Here is a 15,696-nt window from a genome sequence, read left to right as displayed (position 1 = left end):
GTCACCATGTAGTAATAGATATAGTTGAGGATTATGCAAACATTTGGTGAGAACAAAAAATAGGGTAAGGTTTTCTGGTTTGAAAATATTTAATGTGTGTAAGTCTGTGAAAATGTGGTAGAAGGTATGAAGATGAGGAGATTATATTACTGTAGGGTAGGGAGGTTAGAGTAGAGAGAGGAGTTGTTTGTCTCGGTGGGTGTTGAAAATTGGTACAGGTTAGGTGTTCATAGGAAGTAAGGATAAGGGAGACAAGTAAAGTATTAAGCATTAATAAATAGAGGAATGAGTTAGAGTTTCTTGGTAAGCTGAAGATAAGCATAGTAAGTGGATGTGTAAAGATGTATCAGAGAGAAAAGGTGCATAAGGAACAAGGAATGGAAAAGGGTGGGGTGATTTGTAGAGAAAACAGTATGTGGGATCTAGTAAGTACTTAGGAAGTGGGATGTAGTAAGTAATTAGGACTAAGCAATAAGTGTGTAATGAGGTGGAGTAAGGTACTGGATGATTAGTGAAGGGGTGTGGTTAAGGAAGGTTGAGAGCACTGGGGTGGGTGGGATATGGGGGTAGGGTAGGGGAGCGGAGTGAGAGCGGGTAGAAACAGGTAAAGAAGCAGCTAGAGGGGAAATCAATCAGCAGTACTGGCTACTGAAGGAAAGACAGATAAGGCAGGAGTGGGTAGTAACAGGAAAATTAATTTGTATGCATGCTTTTACTAAACTATTGGGTGACAACTACATTAGTTATAAAATCTAGTTCAGAATGTGCCAGTTACTATAGAAGAATGATTTTACTCTTGTTTGTATTGCTTGCCATTTGCTTCTAAGGAACAGTGACTTTAGTCACCTGCATGGATCCTAATGAAATATGCTTATTTGCAAATTATTACTGATGCTGGTAGTCAGTCTGTACAATACTACAGTGCTAATTCAACCAATACTCATATACAGTGCTAATTCAAACATTTATCAGTTTTTATCTTGGTATTTGCTCAAAATTCACCATTTTTCTGTAAATGGCCTACAACATAAATAGTACCTGCAGGAGAGACAGATATGCCACTCCTCTGGAACAGGCTACCAATTCACATCAAACAAAGCCCCTCTATGACCCTTTTTAAGTGTATCCTGGATGACCAGATGGGAAACTGTAAATTCCTGCCAGGGATTTTACCTATGACCCTCCTAGATATGGGCAGTTGTTGCTAACTAAGATCTCAAGATCTCAAGTTTAGGCAAGATATGTTATATTGGGTTTCTCTAGTATTATATTGGGTATACATGACTATCAATATGTCAGTAGCCCATTAACTATATATGATAGCAAGGAAAAGCATGCATTCAGGCATCAGTTGCAGGACCTACTAAATAAAGTAGGATAAAATTAGTTGTTGTTGGTAATGGGGACCTGAATGATCATATTAGGACAGAGAGAATAGGATATGAAAACTGCCTTGGTCCAAATGGATGGGGCAACAGGAATAAAGAAGGAAAGGCCATTCTATATGGCTATCTGGCTTGATGGTGGCCAACACATGATTCAGCAAGAGAGAAGTCACAAGGTCAAATACAAGAATGGCAAACATGCAACTCAGGTAGACTTCCTCCTAGTAAGGAAAAGGCATTACATATGACAAGGTCCCAACAAAGCTGATTTGGTCAGTCTTGCAATAGTTCAAAGTAAAAAAAACATTGGTAGAATTGGTGCAGGCTATGCCCGAAGGTCTTTACAAGCCTACCCAATGACTCAAGTACAAACACTGATTGAACTCACAGAGAGGATCCCATTGGGGGTACGTGTGCATCAGGAGTCATCTCTGAGCCCACTGCTGTTCATACTGGTGATAGACTACATTATCAAACAGGTTGTAGCGGACAGGTCAACAAAGTTGTTGTATGCAGATGATGTGGCATTACAAGCAGACTCTAAACAAGAACTTCAGCAAAGGCTAGAGGAATGGAATGCAAAACTGAAGGCACATGGGTTGAAACTGAACACATATAAGACAGTTGTAATGGCAGCAAATAGGGGAAATCAGAAAAAGTTGAGAACTGAGATAGAAGGGAAAGTAGTGGAACAGGCTAACAGCTTCAAGTATCTGGGAGGGGTGGCTGAAGAGAAAGGAAGCCTGAATGAGGTCAAAGCCTGAATCAGACGGGCTACATCCAGTTGGCACAGAATGTTATAGTTAGTGAGTGACAGAAGAATGCCAACAAATCTCAGAAGTAAGGTATACAAAACGGTGCAACTATTACTATTTTGTGGCACAGAAACCTGGCAAGTGAAAGCAGATCACTTTAGGAAGCTAGAGGTGATGGAGGTGAAGTACCTGAGACTGGTGGTAGGATGCATACTGTCGAATAAACAAAGGAATGAGGACATCAGACCAGAATCACAAGTAGCTCCAATTGCTGAGAATGTCAAATATAACAGGTTACAGTGCTTCAGGCACATGTACAGGAAAGCAGAATATAATTTAGTGAAGAAGATTTGTGACAGACAGGAAGAAGGCAAGAGGAAATGAAGGCATTCAACAAAGAGATGATTGAATTGTTTCAGAGAAGACCTGCGGCAGTCAGGCATGACTGTCAAAGAATGTAGGAGGGAGGTATTGAATCAAGAGAGATGGTGACAGTTGAAATGACACCCTGATCTCATTTAGAAAATGGAAAGAGGAGTTGATGATGATGACGGCTTTCAAGTCATCGTCCAATCCTTGCATATGCTGAAACTTGACTGCCTACCAGTGTATTCTTGGCATATTAAGATCTATTATTAGCATGATGTACTTTTTCTAGGTACTGTACCCCCCACTGCCTGCTGACCATCAAGCCTCCCCTGTTGGACTTAACCTATTCATTCTGTAGTTGTTGAGGAGTCACCAGTCTAGGGCAAGACTGATTTGAATGGGTCATCATTCATACAGACATCATGGAATTTGTGCTCTAACCAGTGATTTATGTTTGCCTCAGGCCACTCTTGAGTGGGGAGATTATCTACCTGTATCATTACAGGAAATCATCATTCCTTCTCCATGTAAGCATTTGCTCTATTTGCTCATGAGAGCTACTATTATGCAGTGTGAAAGACAGCTTATCCACAGGACACCTAGTAACATGGTAGCTGTCCTCAGAGGAATTGTGACTATGATTATCCTGCTCTGCCCAACCCTTCCCCAAGAATGCACACTCCCTTTCTATCTTGTCAGTGGCATGAAGTACTTGAGCCATTAATTAAATGTGGTAATTTGAGCCATAGTCAAGACTTTATTCATGTGTGCATCAGCATCCACTATGAATATAATTGTCCTACTGCTCCCCTCCCCCCCTTTACCTTCTGCCCATCTCTTTCATCCTGCTCCTTTAGTGTGTCAGGGGCTGATACTTTGGAATGTCCCACTTTCACTCCCCCTTCCTCTGCCTTCATTAATAAGGTGCTTTCTCATCATTCTGACTTTCACCACTCCCTTGCTTCCTCGTGAGATACAAGTTCTCCTACTTCTACTTTTCATTTAATGCGGACCCTTATGTAAACTGCCACTCTCCCTCCATCCCCACCCCTTCTTATGCCCTTCCTGTCCCTTTCCCTCATCAGTACCCCTTTGTTGCATGATACCAGAAATGTCAACCTTCCCATCATGTATCACTACATGCAGCTTCCCACCTTCTTCACCAAACTGTTTGCATTACATTATAAAACTATACGGTCATGATCTAAATCATCTTTGTTTGCTCATCTGAGGCTAATGTCTCTCTCTCTGTTTAGCTCCTGAGTAGTTACCTTCAGAGTCTCTTTTGTTCACTTGTGTTCAACCATCACAGTGGTGTAATGTACTAATTTTATTGCCCTGAAAATAGTTACAACGGTAATAAAACACTGTATGTTGACTGAGTAGAGTGTATGATGACTGTAACATTTGCATTCATATTTATCATGTGCCTCAAAAAGGTCCTAAGGGAAAGAAGACATAATGCAATGACCGTTTTAATGAACCATGTACAAAGACTGGTGTCATCGTAGAACTTCTCACTAAATATAATAGGTTCATAGGTTCATAGGTAGGTACTAGGCTATCTGCCCAAGGGCATTTATAAGCCTAGCCAGAATGTGTTGGCATCCGCCTCCCTTTTAGATTAGTTTCCTGAGCCTCTGTCTAGCAGGGCCACTGAAGTGATCCCAGGGGTAAATGTACGATTTCCCATCCACTCGTCAAGATTTCTCTTGAAGAGAGTTAGTGAGGGGCTTTGCCTAACATAGATTAGGATTCTATTCCAGAGCGAGGAAAGTCTCTGGGACAGGAATCTATCCCTCCAGCATGTCCTATTTATTGTTGAGCTGAGGTTTAAATCCCTAGAGCATGTGGTTCTAAGAGATTTGGTTTTCTTGAGGTGGAGCATGTCCATTAATTCCGGGTTAGACATGGCCTTGTACATCAGGCAGAGATCACCTCTGAGTAGGCAGTAAGCAACCGAGTAGAGTTGCATAGGGCATCTGTTTGAGGCCCACAATCCTCTTGGTGAGGTACTTCTGTGGTCTTTCCAGGTGTTGCAGGTGTCGAGTAAGGTACATCCCAAATGGGGCATTGTACTCTGTTATGGGCCTGATGAGCAATGAGTAGAGGGGCACAATAACCTCTCTTGATCTAGATGTAAACCCTTTTGTGATTAGGTGGGCTACATAGAAGGATTTTCTAACCACTTTGGCAATGTGATTATCAAAGGAGAGGTTGCTATCTACTTGGGTCCTCAGATCCCTAATTACATCTTCCGTACTTAGTGGATTACCACCTATGTGGTAGCTCATGGGCACTTTGTTTTTCCCAAAGGGGATGACTATGCACTTTTTGGCATTTAGCTTGAGGCCATGATTCTGACACCAGGTATTCGTCTCCATGAGACCCTTCTGGAGGATGTCTGTGTCAGCTGGAGAGTCGAGTATGGCCCCCAGTTTTCAATCATCTGCGAACTTGGTCAGCCATAGTCCTCCCATGATTGTCTGTACCTCAGAAAAGTATATACCAAACAGGAGGGGTCCCAGGACTGAGCCCTGTGGGACGCCACTTGTAACTGGTTTAGAGTCGGACATGGCAGCCGCAACTCTGACCATGTGAGTTCTATCCATGAGCCAGTTGGCAACCCATCTCATGACATGGGGGTTAAAGTTCAAGCTGGTAAGCTTATCTATAATGCCTGAGTGGGGAATGGTGTCGAAGGCCTTTGCGAGGTCCAGGTAGGCTGTGTGGACTACCTTTCCCACATCTATGGCCTTGGTAACTGTTTTAAAGAAGTCAACTAGGTTTAGGAGGTAAGATCTGCCTTTAACAAAGCCGAATTGGGTAGGGTCCAGTGTCTGGTGGTTCCCAATGTCTCTGTTAATGAGTTCCATGATTATGCGCTCCATAGCTTTGCAGACCAGGCTAGTCAGGCTTATAGGGCGATAGTTCCCAGAATCCGTTGTGGCACCACCTTTGTGGAGCAGGATAACTGTTGCTGTATGCCATTCTTTGGGTACATAGCCTGTGGTAAGGTTGAGTTTGAACAGTGAATTTAGGTGAGGGGTCAGTTCATTTTGGAGCTCGTGTAAGACGCAGCCTGGGATTCCATCCGATCCCATTGATGCTGTGTTTTTGGCTTTGGATAGGGCTGTTTTCACCTGTGTGTCTGTGATGTCTGGGGCTCTACATTCTTCTGGATGGACACGGGCCCTTTTGGGGGTGAGGGGGGCGTAAAGTTTGCACTAAACCTGTCAGCCAGGATGTTGGCAATGTCAGTTGGTTCAGTGTATTTTTCTGCCATTTTGCACTAGCTCAGAGCAGATCTGCAAGTTGCCACCTAGATTCTTGACATAGCTAAAGAAGGCTTTGTGATTATCTTTAGAGTCTTTGGCAATTTTTCTTTCAAAGCTGGCCTTGGATGATTTTATGAGGGATCGTAGTTTCTTGCTGATACTGATCAGGGATGCCTTCCCTTTTTGGGATTTTGCTCTGTCATGTAATAGTTTCCTCCTTCTGTTGTATAGCTTGTTTATGGCCGGGGTCCACCAGACTGGTTTCCTTTTGGAGGAGTGAGTCTTGGTTTTACTTGGGATGGCTTGATCCATGCATTCCTGTAGGTGCTCATAGAATGCATTTGTAAAGTATTCTGTGGTTTGGGCAGCATTATCCTTTAGCAAGCGGGCTTTGAAACTTTTCACCTCGGTCTTGAGAAGTGTGAAGTTTGCTTTTGAAAAGTTTTTCACAGTGGTTTCCTTGACTGGGGGTGGGGTCGGGATGTGAATGTCCAGTGTGATTAGTTTATGGTCTGATCTTACCAGTGACGGGTTTACCTCTGGTGTGGAACATTTGTCACCCATGTTGGTGATGATCAGGTCCAATATGTTGTCACCTGTTGTGGGAGTGGTGACCAGTTGTTCCAGGGCGTTTGAGTTTATAAACTCTAGGAAGCATTGGGTAAAGGAGTTAGTACTTGAGTAGTTTTCCCAGTCAATGTTTGGGTAGTTGAAATCACCCAATATCATGGTGTTAGGTAGGACCTTCTTATTTTCCAGTGTTCTCAGGAATGCTGAGTGGGGGTCCTGAGACAAGGTGAGTGATCTGTAGCAAGCTACAATCTGAAAAGCAGCTTTGCCCACTGTTAGTTGCACATGGATAGTCTCTGAGGCCTCGTGTTGTGCCACTAACCTGGAGGTGTAGGTATCTGTGATGAAAATGGATACACCCCCGCCTTTTGTATTTCAGTCCGGGTTCTGTGGCCGAAAGATATGGTATTAGTTATAGCCTGGTAGTGCTGGGGTGCTCTCTGGAGCCTTGAACCAGGTTTCTGTTACTGCACAGATATCGAATCTCTTCATACTGAGGAGTGCCTCGAGTGCATGCATTTTGAGGTTTAGACTTCTGGCATTGAGTAGCATTACCCTCAGTTTTTGGTTTCTTGTATTGTTTACGGAGGTGGGTTTATCTTTTGAGCCTTGCCTAAAAAAGGCACTATGGGGGTGGCAAGAGCCTTGGCCAGTATTCAAAAGGCTAAGGGCGACAGGTGCAAGCCATCTCTGGTGAAGCAACATGGCTTGTCGAGCATGTCATCCCAGGCTGACAAACACTGGATCCCCTACCAAAAGCTTAGCCAATTGTTAAAATTGATCATTTTATCTTTATACTGTGGCATCATTCTTGGTGAGGGCAAGATGCTACTCAGGGTCAGGGTTATACCGGCCTGGGCTACATGATCAGAGAGCTCCTCTATATCTCTTTTCATGTAGTCCAGGGAGGTATGTCTCAGGTCATTCACACCAACATGGACAATGACAGAGTCATATTTATACCTGTTCTGGAGTGACCTGAGTGCTTGTGTTATGTGGCGGATCCTGGCACCCGACAGGCAGCTTACAGTAACCTTCTCCTTGTTCAGTCTAGTGAGTGGGCCGTCAGTGTGCCTGACAATAGAGTCACCTATTACTAGTGTATTGGGTGTGTTATTTGGCCTTAAGGGCTGTGATTGTGTGGCACACTGACTTTGTGAAGTATGTGTTATGTGGTTGTTGTTGGGGGGGGGGGTGGAAGTTGCTTGGATGTCTGCTTTGGAGGTCTCTGCTGCTTTGGCAGATTTTTATTTAGAGCCTCCGAGTATGTTTTTGCGTATTTATGTGCGTTGTTTGCTGGTGCAGATATGACTGGTCTATGTGAGACTGGTAGTGTGGTGCAAGTGTTTCACTTCTCCTCATGACTGACTGTTCCAGTCTTGCGTTGAGAGAGCTTGGCCTTCAGTTTGGCTGTATAGTTGCATCTCTCGCATACATTTGTGTTTGTTGGAAGGAGGAGTGGGTTGTCTGTGTACATGAGGCAGTTGTAACATTGCCTCAATATGCCCAGATTCACCAGCTGGACTGGAGAGTACATCTGAAACTGCCCTTTGGACATGCCTGAACAGATAAAGTGAACTGTTTTACTGATTGTCTGGTAGGGATGAATAGAGAGCCTTGTACTTCTGTATAGTATAGGGGGGTGTAGTGCTTGCGTTTATTAGTGCTTACTAAGGGATTTGAGCAAGTGCTGGACTGTAAAAGGAATGGTTTGAGTACTTAAGTTGAAAGTTTGACTAGTTCAAAGGGAAAAATTAAAGAGCAGACCTCGTGGAGCCGGGAATAGTTTAACCCTAGATAACCCATGCTGCGCGGTGTGCAAAACCCTGCAAACATGGTTTTTATGGCAGGGAAATGAAAGAGATAGGAATTAGCCCAAAATGGCCAATAGACTACAAACGTCTGTGCTGGGACCACTCCTCCAGGGATAGATAGGCTGCTCAAAGCTCCCCTCACTCACAGGTGAACAGTGAAACTTCCCGCTATCAAAGTAAGGTATGGGCAACTCAGAAACCTGAAACACAGCCCTGAATTCAGCACTAGCCTGAAAACTGGACTACACTAGTTTAGGAAGGTGGGAAAAGCATGATATTTTTTTTTTTTTTAGAAGGCAAAAAACAGCAGAAAATACAGTGATACAGATAAAACAACTTTCTTTAAATGCACAGAAAGGTTAACGCACTTTAGTGTGTAGCCTACAACAGTTAAACAAACGTTTTAGCAAAAAAATTACTTTAAAAAGTGCAGGCAGTCAGGTAAGTACAAACTCAGATAAGTACAAGCTTATAAATCACAATAAACGCTGAAAAATCGGTGTTTCGGCGGAAAACACACTAGCGAGGTATAAAAAGCAGAAAAAGGTACTTAAACCACTCCAAAAGTCTCTCTTTAGTTCTCCGCTGCTTGTAGACTCTGCAGGACACCAGGTAGGGGTTTGCTGAGTTGAATGCAAGCCAAAAACCACGCAGTGGCTTTTATGGCAGGGAAATGAAAGAGATAGGAATTAGCCCAAAATGGCCAATAGACTACAAACTTCTGTGCTGGGACCACTCCTCCAGGGATAGATAGGCTGCTCAAAGCTCCCCTCTCTCACAGGTGAACAGTGAAACTTCCCGCTATCCAAGTAAGGTATGGGCAACTCAGAAACCTGAAACACAGCCCTGAATTCAGCACTAGCCTGAAAACTGGACTACACTAGTTTAGGAAGGTGGGAAAAGCAAGATATTTTTTTTTCTTTTTAGAAGGCAGAAAACAGCAGAAAATACAATGATACAGATAAAACGACTTTCTTTAAATGCACAGAAAGGAACGCACTTTAGTGTGTAGCCTACAACAGTTAAACAAACTTTTTAGCAAAAAACTACTTTAAAAAGTGCAGGCAGTCAGGTAAGTACAAACACAGATAAGTACAACCATATAAATCACAATAAACGCTGAAAAATTGGCGTTTAGGCGGAAAACACACTAGCGAGGTATAAAAAGCAGAAAAAGGTACTTAAACCACTCCAAAAGTCTCTCTTTAGTTCTCCGCTGCTTGTAGACTCTGCAGGACACCAGGTAAGGGCTTGCTGGTGTGAAATACCACAGTATTAAAGTGTTTTTCAATTAAGAAAGGTACCTTTTCTTTATAACACTCACAGCTAGAAAAGTGGTACAGATTGATCCAAGGTGAGTTCTGTGTATGAGTCTTACTTCTAATGGGTCATCATTTATATTTAAACATCGGCTGTATTTTACATCTGGCAAATGCATTCTAGAAGAGGGTGGTTCTACCTGCATGCATTATAAGGCAGACAGTCACTGGGCTGCATGCCATTTACCTTTCAGGAATTGTGTTTGTTAATGCGCTACCACAAATATTTGATTATTTACCTAGTCAGTTTACTGTAAAGGCAAGGTATACTTCAGTCATTTACTGTTATGGTACATACCTCACCCATTTTATCTAATATAAGCACACAAGTCTTACTAAAATATGTTCTAATGTTTCAGTTTTACATAGCGTAATGCAAGTTATTAAGAATGATTCATGATAGTGGACTACTGGGCCATAACCTCCCAAATTTAGGAGTGATCTGTGGTGATGCTACTCAATGCTAGAAGTCTAAATCTCAAAATGCACTCACTTGAGGCCCTCCTTAAAATGGAGAACATTGATATCTGTGCAGTGACTGAGACCTGGTTCAAGGCTCCAGAGACCACCCCTGCACTACCAGACTATAACTCATACCACACTTTTCGGCCATGTAACCTGGACCGGAACACCAAAAGCGAGGTGTGTCCATATTCATTAAGGATATCCGCACCTCCAGGCTAGTTAGCATAATGCAGCCGAGGTTATCCAAGTGCAACTAACTCTGAGCAAAACTGCAATCCAAATTGTAGCTTGCTACAGATCACTCACCATGCCTCAGGATTCCCACTCCTCTTTTCTTGATGTACTGGAAAATATTAGGGTACAACCAAACACCCTAATAATGGGCGATTTCAACTACCCCACCATTAACTGGGAAAACTACTCATGTACCAACTCCTTTGCTCAACGCTTTCTGGAATTCATAAACTCCAATGCCCTGGCCTGGATCAACTTATCCACAACCCCACCAGGGGCAACAATATCTTAGATCTAGTCATTACCGACATGAGTGACCGGTGTTCCACACCTGAAGTCAATGTCTCATTGGTCCGATCCAACCATAAGTTAATTACCCTAGATATCCACATCCTGCCCCCACCCCCATTAAGGAAACCATGGTAAAAAATTTCTCCAAAGCCAACTTCATGCTTCTTAAGACAGAAGTGGCGAACTTCATGACACCCGTGCAGATGGACAATACAGTTATGACTACTGAATCCTACACAATTGCACTTTATAAGCACTTACATGAGTGCATGGATCGTGCTATCCCAGACAGAACCAAGACGCTATCCTCCAAAAAAACGAAGCCAATCTGGTGGTCCCCTGCCATAAACAAACTGTACAACAGAAGGAAGAAACTGTTGCAAAAGAGAGTAAAATCCCATGAGTGGAGGAGCTCCCTGGTCAGCCTCAGTAAGAAGCTGTGATCCCTGATAAAATCCTCCAAAGCTAGCTAAAAAAACAAAATTGCCACTGATTCTAAAGACAACCACAAAGCATTCTATAGCTATGTCAAGAATCTCAATGGCAAGACTCAGATCTGCTCTAAGTTACAGCACAATGGCACTAAATATACAGACTCAACTGATATTGCCAACATCCTGGCAGATAGGTTCAGTGCTAACTTTACCCCCCTCTCACCCGCTAAAGAGCCCATCTCTGTACCAGAAGAATGCAAAGTTCCAGTAATCACGGCTGCGCAGGTAAAAAACACACTCTCCAAAGCCAAGAACACAGCATCCACGGGACCAGATAACATCCCAGGCTGCGTTCTACATGAACTACAGAATGAACTGGCACCCCACCTAAGTACCATGTTCAATCATAGACTCACCTCAGGCTTTGTGCCTGCTGAATGGTGCACAACGACGGTTATCCCACTCCACAAGGGGGGAGCCACCACAGACCCCAGGAACTACCGCCTCATTAGCCTGATGAGCCTGGTCTGCAAGGCCATGGAATGTATCATCATGGAACTTATAAACAAAGACATTGGTAATCTCCAAACTCTGGACCCCACCCAGTTTGGGTTTGTAAAAGGCAGATCATGTCTCCTAAACCTGATAGACTTCTTTGAAGCAGTCACGAAAGCCGTAGACAAGGGTAAGGTGGTTCACACAGCCTATCTAGATCTTGCCAAGGCTTTCGACACCATCCCCCACTCTGGAATTATAGATAAACTCACTAAACTAGGTATAAATCCCTATGTCACAAAATGGGTTGCCAACTAGCTCACTAACAGAACCCACACTGTGAAAGTAGCAGACTCCAAATCCGACTTCAGACCAGTGACAAGTGGAGTAGCACAGGGTTCAGTCCTAGGTCCTCTCCTGTTTGGTATCTACTTCTCTGAAGTACAGGCTAACACAGAAGGTTTTTGGCTAACAAAGTCCACAGATGACTGCAAACTAGGAGCCATAATCGAAACTCCTAACGATGTGGACATCCTACAAAAGGGCCTCACTGAGACAGATGCCTGGTGTCAAAGCCATGGCCTCAAGCTCAATGCCAAAAAGTGCATTGTCATCCCCTTTGGTAAAAACTCTGTACCCATGAACTACAACATAGGTGGTAGTATACTTAACACGGAAAGTGTGATAAGAGACCTTGGGACACAGGTGGACAGTAGTCTCTCCTTTGATAATTACATCGCCACAGTAGTCAGGAAATCCTTCTACCTGGCACAACTCATCACAAAAGGTTTCTCATTCAGAAAAAAAGAGGTAATTGTTCCCCTCTACTCATCACTCATTAGACCCATTATAGAGTACAACATCCCTTTTGGTATGTACCTCACAAGACATCTACAACAACTGGAAAGGTCACAGAAATATCTCACAAAGGGGATTACCGGCCTCAAACAGATACCCTACACAGACCGTCTCAAAAAATTCCAGCTTTACTCCATTGCATATCATCTACTCAGAGGTGATCCCTGCCTAACATACAAAGCTATGTCAAACCTAGTGCTGTTGGACATGCTCCACTTAAAGAAATCCCAATCCCTCCGAGCTACATGCTCTAGGGACCTAAACCTTGTCACCACAATAAACAGAACATGCCAGAGGGATAGAGTCCTGTCCCAGAGACTTCCCATACTCTGGAATAAACTACCTATCTATATCAAACAAAGCTCCTCATTAGCACTCTTCAAGAAAAATCTTGATGATTAGATGGGAAATAGAAAATTTACCCCGGGGATCACCTCTGTGGCTCTGCTCGACAGTGGCACAGGAAAATAATTTTCTTGGGTGGCAAAAGCCAGGGTACCTTTTTGGCTGTGCTTGTATAAGCCCCAGGGCCGATAGCCTAGAACCTACCTATGAACCTATGAACCTATGAAAAGTAAAATTAATCTTTATTTCTTTATTTGTTTGTATTTGCTTGTATTTTCTCAATTCTAGCAGTTAGAACTCTGGTCATTGACAGTGCATACATGGAGTTCTAATTTCTAGTTAGAAAAAAATCAGCTGTATGAGATGGGCTATTTTGAAAACAATCCAGCATTTATGTGTGTATCCCTATAGACAATGCAGCATTATTTCTTACCACAGATCCTATTGCCATTTTGGAGGCATACAAACAATATTCCAGTGAGGGATGCTTGGGCAGCTATTTAAATTAGTGAGCAGCATTTTACATTTTCTCATGATGTATCAGTTGACTGTGCCTAAAGAAGCCTACAACAAAACTAGATCAAAAATGGAGTGACATGAATGGAACATTCCATGAACTCCATTGCAAGCCAGCCAGAAGGACAGTAATATCTGACAGCAAGAAGTTGAAATATATTACTGCAGATATTGGTTCTTTCACTTTTGTCTTAGTCTAACATCAGACGGATACACAGAAAGTAATTGTATTTGGAGGGTAGGGGTAAAGAGGCATGTTATGTATGTATGTATGTATGTATGGCATCAACAACTTGAAATATATAACTGTGGCCATTTTTTTCTTTCCCTTTAATTTCAGTCTTAACACCAGACAGGTACACAGACGCTAATTACCTTGTTTTTAGTGGGGGTGGGGAAACCACGGTGGTGCAGCAGTTAGCATTGCTACCTCACAGCAAGAGGTTCTCTGGTTTGATCCTCAGCTGGGGTGCCTTCTGTGCGGAGTCTGCATGTCCTCCCTGTGGTCGCGTGGGTTTCTTCTGGGTGCTCCGGTTTCCTCCCACATCCCAAAGACATGCTGTAGGTGGATTGGACACTCTAAATTGGCCCTAGGTGTGAGTGCGTGCTTATGTGTGCCTTCTGTGGAAGGTTGGGTGTCAGGCTGTTAACTCGACCCCGTAATACTCCATTGCCAATCGTGAGCGGACAGGTAATCCACTGTGGCGACCCCTAGCCAAAAAAAAGCTGAAAGAAAAAGAAGAAGGGAGACAGGCACTATTAAGAAAAATAAATAAATAAAATAAAATAATGGGTTGTGTATGGTCGTGTTCAACTACTATGAAAGTTAGAAGCTTAAAACTAAGAGAGTGTTCTTAAGGGACCCCTAAACATGTGGTATGAGATGAAAGTGGTATGCCTCATAAAAAATAGTTGAGGGTTAGTATATTGGTTAAGGTGTTTACCTCACAGTCCTGAATTATTGCAGTGTAGTTGTGGCTATGTGGAGTGTGCTGAAAGTATACAGGAAAAGGCTGAAAGGTATGAGAAAGTGTACAAAGAAAGATGTAATCTGCATGGATAATGTAGGAAGGATGGAGGGACAGCCATGGAGGTACTGAATGTGGTGTAATGTATACATGTTTGGAGGTTACTGGTAAGCAGTGGTCTAGGACTCCATTTCACCCAGTTCTAACCTCCTATTGATTGTTGACATCTGAGGTGTATGTAGTCAGTCAAGTGGGTAGAATGAGGGGGTACTGAGGCAATCTGCGGATGAAACTGATTGGCCTCAGTTGTTGCTTAAGGCAAATGATCAGTGATATGCTGCAGTACAGCCTCACCACATTCCAGTTAGCTACACCTATTTATTTAATTCTTTTAGCCCACTCTTTTTTGAAGTCACCAGCTGCCACTAAATGTTTTGCAGCTTTGACAGGTATAACATTTTTAGTACTGCCAAACACATAGCAGGCAGAAGAGAAGTGTCTCTCTGACGAATGAATGGCTTTAAAAGTTGTTTATTCTTCACTCTGTCACACTTTTTTTCTTTTTCTTAGTGTAACTTAAATAGCACTCTGTATATGTTACAGGGTTATTTGGCTCATTTCTCTCACTGCATCTAAAGACTGTAGAACCTTTGGCCACATTTTGATTGTCAAGAGTTTAATTGAAATTCCTTGGATTTGAATGTGTTGACTTTGCAGTGAGTACTTTGGACGGGTGCTTCAGAAGCATTTAAAGCTCATTTTCTAAGATATATTGTCAAAACCACAAAGCTGTGATGTTTATGTTTATTTTTATCCGCAGTCATTCAGTGAAGTTTCAGTTGTTCTCTCTTATTTGACAATCTGTTGTTGTGACTTCACAAAAATTAAGCATATCTATATATGTATGTTGGTATATATGCGCACACAGTTTGGTAGATAGACATACAAAACACACCAACCTAGAAGGAACAAACCAGCCACAGATATATGGAGAAGAGGTTTTATTGTATAAACCACAAGATTTAGCACTTTCATCCAGTTATAACCAGGACTTCATCAGAATCTAAAACACCATAGTAAAACACTGTTTAAATCTCCCGAACAAGAAAAGTCACAACCCCCACAACGGAAAGATCTGGTGAACATGGAACAATAATTATGTGGAGGGCCCCCCACACCCACTAATTATATATGTTGTTGACTGTGATGGTCAAGTTGGACTCATCTGATGGTTCAGAATTTCTTTTGCAATATTCCCACAGTGGGTCTAGTTGTGTGAAGTATACATGATACAAGGCTGAGTGCTCAGGATACAAAGGATGACTGCAGATAGCCTACTGTCATTGCTACATTTATGTCTGTGGTTATCAGAAGACATAGATGGCAAAAATCCACCAGCCAAAGGTTCAAAAGGGAAAGTAGTATTAAAGCTATATGGTTATGTAGCACTACAATATGGCTGGACAGTAGAAGGAGATGGCCATTATGCCTAATCCAAGCACTGTGGATTCATGTCAACAGCACTCTGATATGCAATGGAATGGAATGCTTGGCATGCCATATTATTCCAGAGAATCCTTGGACTATATTAGGATGTGCA

This window comes from Protopterus annectens, chromosome 10.part0, assembly GCF_019279795.1.
Source record: "Protopterus annectens isolate FY-2018-M chromosome 10.part0, PAN1.0, whole genome shotgun sequence".
NCBI classification, from domain to species: domain Eukaryota; kingdom Metazoa; phylum Chordata; order Ceratodontiformes; family Protopteridae; genus Protopterus; species Protopterus annectens.
This window is presented reverse-complemented; position numbering follows the sequence as displayed.